This window comes from Mus caroli, chromosome 19 (assembly GCF_900094665.2).
Source record: "Mus caroli chromosome 19, CAROLI_EIJ_v1.1, whole genome shotgun sequence".
Lineage (NCBI taxonomy): Eukaryota > Metazoa > Chordata > Mammalia > Rodentia > Muridae > Mus > Mus caroli.
Window position 1 is genome coordinate 7,149,572 of NC_034588.1, and position 7,644 is coordinate 7,157,215.

A 7,644-nucleotide genomic window follows, 5' to 3' on the forward strand; every position below is an offset into this window, starting at 1 on the left:
GGGGGGGAGGAGCGGGGAGGGGGGCGGCAGGCAGGCCATTCACTGCTAAGTCCCTGAGAGGAGCCCAACTGAATCACCTGTAAGCCAACACTGTTAGTATTTCTATGAATATAGAGATAGAAAGCTGGCTTTAAAATCTGGGTGTGGCTTGACATGGAGGCACATGCCTTTAGTCCCCTGCACTCAGGAGGCAGAAGCAGATGGATCTCTGTAAGCCTGAGGCCAGCCTGGTCTGCCTAGCAATTTACAGGATAACAAGAGCTACCCAATGTGACCTGGACTCAAATAAATAAATAAATAAATAGATAAATAAATAAATAAAATATAATTTTAAAGGAAAAGAGCATGGTCAATTTGTTGAGCTCAGTTTATTAATTTAATCACTAGGAACTTCTCTTGAGCTGGTTGTTAGAAGCCAGGGTCTCTTGGCGAGCCATTCTCTGCTTCCCCTCCCCAGGCCACTCCTCCCACTGTGTGCAGAGCTCAGCAGTTTGAGTCTTCTGACCCTCTATAGTTTCAGCTGGGGGAGTCGGGAGTGCTGTTAGCATTCATCAGACCTTTCCATAATTGATGACCTGTCATGAACCACAGGGATCAGAGTTTCAGAGTTAGTGTCCAAAGGACTTTAACCTGACTCCACGCAGGCGCCTCCTGAGGCGTGGGTACGGAAGAGCCTGGAAGGACAGAACACTGGGCCATCCATCCTGAGCAAGGTCAAGAGCAGCACAAAGGGTGTCCCCACCCTCTGCAGAGGCAGAAGCACAAGAAAAATATCTGCAAATCTCTCCCCACTCGCCGCCGCCACCACCAGTCCACTCTGGTTTTGCTTACTACAAACAGCTGGAGGAGACAGGGCAGGTCACCTGCTGTAGTACTGCCTCCCAACAGGCACCTCCCACACTCTGCTTTCATGGAATATGCATTGATTATTCCCCTGGCAAATACAAATAACAGAACTGTTAGTTCTGGAACTGGAGTGGTGATGGGCATCCAACATTGTAAGTGTAAGAAAATGGTTAAAATGACTGATGCTAAATTCTCTGTCACGTACCATAAACTGAAGTTCTTGATGGGGGAAGCCTATGTTGGGAATTCTGCAAAGAGGAGTGACTACTTGGAACTTCCTGATTGTAGAGCGTTGGGATGCTGCAGGTCCACAGCCAAACTATGCCAGGCTATCTTTAACCCTTAATACCATGTCTTGCCCACCTTTGGCCCATTTGACCTAGTAATATCCTTGTGACTGTTGTATGAAACTTTGGTTATGTATTGACTTATCAAATCACTAGTTTGCACCAACCCCAAAGCTAAGAATGCCTGCCATCAATCGGCACTGGAGACCTGCGACAAAGATTTTCATCCTCCCTCCCCTCCCCCACCCTCTTCCTTCCTTCCTTTTATAATATTTTTGTAAGTACTTGGTTGTTGTTGTTTTGTTTTGTTTTGTTTTCAAGGCAGATTTCTCTGTGTAGCCCTGGCTGTCAGGAACTTGCTCTGTAGACCAGGCTGGCCTGGAACTAAGAGAGCTACCTGCCTCTGCCTACAGAGTGCTGGGATTAAAGACCTAGAAAGTCTTTTTGTTAATGACTTATTTCTTTTTATTTTGTGTGCATTGGTGTTTTGCCTGCATGTATATCTGTGTGAGGGCATTGGATCCTCTGGAACTGGAGTTACAGATGGTTATAAACTGCCATGTGGGTGCTTGGAATTGAACCTAGGTCCTCCGGAAGAGCAGTCAGTGCTCTTAACTGCTGCGCCATCTTTCCAGCTCATTTGAATGCCTTTATCTATGTATGACTTTCTTTTTATCTATAAAACTATAAAGACATCATAAAACCGTTTCCACACTGAACATGTTGTTTGGGACAAAGAACATCTGTGGTCCCAAGCCATGGACACTCATGTTTGGCTCAAGAATAAACTCTTTTTTTGGTCCCTTTGAAATGAGCAGAGTATTTTGCCAGTTAAAACAAAGGTAGAAGCTGGGTATGGTGGTATGCCTGTAATCCAGTACTTGATAGGCAGGGGCAGAAGGGCTTCCATGTGTTCTAGGCCAGCATGAATTGATTACAAAGCAAGTCCAGGGTGCTTAGGTTATAGAATGAAGCTTAAATATAAAATAGGGAATGGGGTAGAAACTCAATTAGTCAACTTAATTCTGAAATCTAAGATCCATTTCCAACTTCCTCCTTTGTTCACTCTATAGAAAGTCAATCAGTGACGTTAACTCTGATACCTCTAGAAAATATTCAAATCCACCCCCTCCATCTCCACAGCATGCCCTGGCCCCAGCCACTACCTCCTTCCTTTCTTACTGCAGCAGAATCCTTTTAACTGGTCCTATCTCCAATCTTCCTTCCTTCAGCCCACTGCTCCTCTGTAGCCAAGGGGAGATCTATATCTATCTATCTATCTATCTATCTATCTATCTATCTATCTATCTATCTGAAACAGGGTCTCCTAGGCTAGCCTTGAACTCCTCCTAGAATAGCCACAAACTTCTAGTCCTCCTCCCTTGGCCTCCAGAGTGCTGGAACTACAGGCATGTGCTACCATGCCTAGTTTACATAGCACCAGGGATCAAACCCATGACTCTGTGCATGTCGGGTAAATGCTCTACCAACTGAGTCACATCTCCAGCCCCAAAGTGAGCTTATAAACACATAGCTGAGACCCCTGGCTCTTGGGATAAACACTGTGCCTCTTCCCACAGCTCCTGGTCCAGCAGAAGGCTTGTCTGGTACCTCTTGCTTGCACACCATGTTCCAGCCATGGCAGCCACCTTTCTGTGCTTTGGACTGATGATCCCCACATCAGGATCTTGTTCTTGCTGTCTCCTATATTGATGGCCTCTTCCTTGCACTCAAGACCACTGTCTAAATGTCACCTCTGTAGAAAGGCTTTCCTTTCTAACTCTAAACTTGCCACTCAGCCTTGCTATCACATCGGCTGTGTTTTCTTTCCAGCTCTTCTCATTCCTTGATATGATCTTGTCTGTTCTGTTCATCTGCTCTCCTTATCATAGAAACACCACGAAAATCTGAGCCTTCACTGCTGTGCCATCTGCTCCTACAGCAGGCCATGACACAAGAAAGGCATACTGAGTGGATGGTAAGGAATCAGAGTCCACACCTTAGCCAGCCATTGTGGCTCATTACCTGCAGCCCCAGCATTTAGAAGGCAGGAGCAGGTGGATCTCTGTGAGTTCAAGGCCAACTGGAGCTACAAAGTGAGACCCTCTCTAAAAAATGAATCCTGACATTTGAAAGCTGAGTTTAGAGGATTGCCATGAATTTAATGCCAGTCTGGGCTGCACAGCAAGTACTACGATGGTTGTGGCTACATAGCAAGACCCTGCCTCAAAATAAAAAAGAGGGCCATTGAGATTCCCACAGGTAAAGGTACTTGCAGCTAAGCCTGATGAGCTGGTTCATGGTGAAGGGAAAGAGCAGACTCTTGGCCTCCGAGCTCTATGGTGGGTGCGCACACACATAAACAAATGAGTAAATAAGTATAGTTTAAAGTTTTGAAAACAAAAAAGAGAAAGAGACAGGAAGACAGGGCTGGAGAAGAGAAGAAGGGAAGGGAAAAGAGGAAAGGAAGGGAAGAGGAGGGGAAGGGGAGAAGAGGGAGGTCAAACCACAGAAAGCCAAGGATTCAAGAGCAGCCACCAGATCCTAGAAGAATCCTGAGCTAGACCCCATCTCCTCTAAAGCCTCCAGAGGCTCCAGGGCTGCTCCACTCACATCCTGAGTTCGGCCAAGGTGCAAGAGAATAAATGTTCATTGCTTTAAATCTCTTTTTCCGGTCTGTGGTCATTTGTGCTGACAGCCACAGGACAAGAATCCACTTCCAAATTGCTATGAACTCCCCTCCTTTGACTGGTGTTCCATCTACTGCCAAGTGTGTGTGGGGTGTGTGTGTATGTGTGTGTGGGGGGTGTGTGTATGTGTGTGGGGTGTGTGTGTATGTGTGGTGTGTGTGTGTGGTGTGTGTGTGTATGTGTGTGGTGTGGTGTGTGTGGTGTGTGTGTGTGTGGTGTGGTGTGTGTGTATGTGTGTGTGGTGTGTAGTGTGGTGTGTATGTGTGTGTGTATGTGTGGGTGTGTGTGGGTGTGTGTATGTGTGGTGTGGTGTGTGTGTGTGTGTGTGTGTGTGTGTGTGTGTGTATGTGTGTGTGTGGTATGTGTGTGTTTCACATTCTCTTACGTGTGTGTGNTGTGTGTGTGTGGTATGTGTGTGTTTCACATTCTCTTACGTCTTGCCGTGGCCAGCAACAGCTTGCAGAGGCCTAGTGTCCTTGTAAACAGACTGCAGATGGAGGGTGGAGAACAAGTCACCATCACAGAACTGACGCAGTGACGCAGGTACTAATGATAGACCCGAGCGCTCAGCTACCTCAAAGCTCTGCTTGATTCAGGGCTGGCTTGATTCTGGACCAGCCCACATGTAATTAACAATTTTCCACCTCAGCCTTTAGGTTCTGCCCCTGGAGTTCCCCCTGAGCCTGGCCACTGTGGGGTGGGTTTGTAAGCCATGCAGTCTGACTGGTACTTACACAATTACAAAATAACCACTGCTGACGGATGACCACAATCCGTCTGGTTCATAGGTTTTGTTCAGGTTCTTTCTCAGTTCCATGCATTGGTGGAGATCCAAGTTTGGGGTGTTCACTGGAGCCTTCCCAGGTAAAAGAGAAAGGGATAGAGAACGAAATGTAACAGCAAAAGTAAAGCTGTGGGTGAACACTTGGGCGAGCGGGCCTGAGGATCAGAAGTTCAGAACTGGGCTGGAGACGTTCGTTGCTCAGTGGTTAAGAGCATTTGTTGCTCTTGCAGAGGCCCTGAGTTTGACTCCCAGCACCCATTGGGAGCATCTGTAACTCCAGATTGAGGGGATGTGACTCATGTATGTTGTGCACTTACATACATGTATGCAAAACATTCACGTGCATAAAAAATAAATTTTTAAAAGAAAATAAATTCAAGATCATAGGCTGGAAAAAGTGCTTTCTGAAACCGTGAGGGCCTGAGTTCCCATCTCCAGAACCCATGTTAAACCAGGCAGAGTAGCATGTAAGCCTGGTGCTTTACAGTCAGATGCAAGCTAGACCCTGGAAGCTCATAAGCCAGCAAGCCTGGTCTACACAGCATAGCAGAAACCAAAATAAAGAGAGACCCTGCCTTGAAGAAGATGGAAACCAAAAGACCCATTATGGAGTTGTGCTCTGACCTCCACATATATGTCATGGTACACCCGCACATACACACGCACATATCACACATATAAATACCCATGGTACCTATCTAAGCTCAATTACACACGTTACAGAACACACACATGTGAAAGAAAAAAAATGTTCCACACAAGACAATCCAGAAAAAAACTAAATAAATAAAACAACAAAATCCCAAGAACTTCAGAGTTCTCTGGTCAATAGAAAGTAGCTCTGAACAATAAAGCTTGTAATTAAGCCAAGAAGGAACCTTTCTGTGTCTAGTTAGAAAGCGGCAGAAAATTGGGTACAGTGGACAGTTATCCTAAGTCTGAGCTTTGGGTTTTACTGTCATTGTCTTTCTTTTTTTTATTGTGTCCCTTTCCCCTTTTGTTTTTTGTTGCATTTTCAAAACAGTTTCTCTGTGTAGCCCTGGCTGCCCTGGAACTTGATCTGTAGACCAGGATGGCCTCAAACTTGGAAATCTGCCTGCCTCTGACTCCTGAGTGCTGGGATTAAAGGCATGTGCCACCACAGGCACTTTCTTTTTCACTGTGCTTTCCCCCACCTCCTTTCTCCCACCCAGCCTTCCTGGTAGACCCTAGGCCTCTGCTGCAATATAGCTGGCTCTCCAGAGAAGAGACTCTACAAACATTCTGAGGTCCCATGGGATCCCCAATACACAGAGGCAACAGGAAACACCCTACTTCTGCCTGAGCCTTTTTTTGAGGGGGGCATGTTTCTAAACTCCTTCCTCTTCTTCTCCTCCTCCTCTTCTTCCTCCTCCTCTTTTCTATAATTTAGTAGAATCTCCCCTTCTGTTGTCCAAATGTAGAAAATAGTAAAAAATAGAAGCAAGCACTAAAGAAGAAGACTAGAAAATTTCAATTAGGGATAGGAAGTAACATTTTGTGTGATAAAGATGTGAAGTTTTGGGAGTTGGAGAGAATGTTCAGTGGGTAAGGCTAAGACTGTTCTACAGGCCTGGAGAAATGGCTCGGTGGTTAGGAGGAGCACACACTGCTCTGACAGAGGACCCAGCTTTGAGTCCCACATCAGACAGTTCACAGTCACCTGTAACTTCAGCTCCAAGATCACCTTCCTCCTCAGGTGCCTGCACTCATGTGCACATGCCCTGCTCCCCATGACCACACAGACACATAGATATACACATCAGAGAAAATAAATCTTTAAACAAAGAAAGACAGAACGTGTACTACGACTCTTGCACAGGACATGAGTCTGGTTCCCAGAACCCACATTGGGCATCTCACGACTATGAGTAATCCAAGATAGCCTATACCCTCTTCTGAACTCCGAGGGTACCTGCACTCACATAGATACAAACACAGACACATATACACACATAATTAAGAATAAGTCAGACTGGAGAAACGGTTCAATGGTTAAGAGCACTGCCTGCTCTTCCAGAGGTCCTAGGTTCAATTCCCAGCACCCACATGGAATCTGATGCCCTCTTCTGGGGTGTGACAGTGTACTCATATACATAAAACAAATAAATAATTCTTTTAAAAAAAAAGGATGTCTATTTCTAAATGTGCACCTTTACTAATGATGAGTTGGGTTGGGTTGTTGTTGTTGTTGTTATTGTGGTTGTTTTTGTTTTTAAGTCTAAATAGAAGCTGAACATGGTGGCTTGTACCTGCAGCCATTTTGGCCTGTGGGGCTATGAACAGGATGCTGGAGGGAGGGAAACATGAAGCCTAAGTATTGAATACTAATGCTCTAGAAGCTTCTGGCATCATTACTTTGCAAGTCTGACCATGTTCTGCTTATCTTAGTTTCTTTCTGTTCCTTGCCTTGTAGATTTCCCATCTTCATCTAATTAAGACCAGCTCTTTCTGCTCCCATACGGGAGACACACAGAACAGGCCAGTCTTTCTGGGGTTGAGGATCATGTCCCGGCACAGACCCCAGGCTGTTGTAAGGCAGGGCTCAGGGCCACCTGAGCTGTGAGGAGAGTGGAATGACACATGGTCACGGGTTCCACTGCTCTGAGGGCAAAGTCCCTTTGCTGTCCCATGCATGCAGACTGCTTTCTCAACTAGAGGAAGTCATGGGCTGTCACAGGCCAGGGGAGGAAGTGGAGGATTGCTGTAGCTAGTTCATGACTAGAAAACACCACATACTTCCTGGTAATGGACTAGAATATTCTTGGGGTCTGAGTCACTCCAGGAGTGTGGTGCTGGGCACTCTGCCAGAGAGCTTACACAAAGCTGTTGACACCTTATGGCTGAAACTGACAACATTCCTGTTGAGTAGGCTGGACAGGCCCAGTGCTGTAGGCAGAGTCCTGTCCTCAGATGAGGAAGCTAAGGCCTGAGAGGTGACTTGACCTGGCCTAAGGTTGCGTAGCTGGCAGGAGACAGGGCCTTGCCTGGAATTCAGGTCTTCACTGTGGGGAAATGT